At 42.9% G+C, this 252-nt stretch overlaps 1 protein-coding gene across 1 annotated transcript in view; it reads left to right on the top strand.

Moving 5' to 3' along the window:
• The window catches only part of efnb2a (ephrin-B2a), a 26,515-nt gene that overhangs the window by 9,389 nt on the left and 16,874 nt on the right, over positions 1 to 252 (top strand). The gene's annotated exons all lie outside the window — the stretch shown is intronic.

Raw genomic sequence — 252 nt, 5'->3', positions numbered from 1 at the left:
GACTAATTTTCTGCCAGTCAACTAATCGACCCATTCTTTTGGTCTGTCCTTGCCCCCCAGACACACACAGTACCACAAGTACATATGATCAACACGGTAAAGCTAAATGGTCCCACTAGATATTCCCACCATTTTCATTAGTCAGTATTAGCAATGCGCTCCTGTCTTATTTAGTTCCAGTATTCACAGCATGCCATAAAAAGCCTCCAGGGCATCCATGGTTAACATTTCAAATTGTATTCAAGCGTGGGG

The sequence above is a fragment of the Morone saxatilis genome, unplaced genomic scaffold (assembly GCF_004916995.1).
Source record: "Morone saxatilis isolate NCDOM2014 unplaced genomic scaffold, NCSU_SB_2.0 Contig5, whole genome shotgun sequence".
Taxonomy (NCBI): domain Eukaryota; kingdom Metazoa; phylum Chordata; class Actinopteri; family Moronidae; genus Morone; species Morone saxatilis.
Note: the sequence above shows the minus strand (reverse complement) of the source record. Positions and strands in the feature narration are given on the sequence as shown.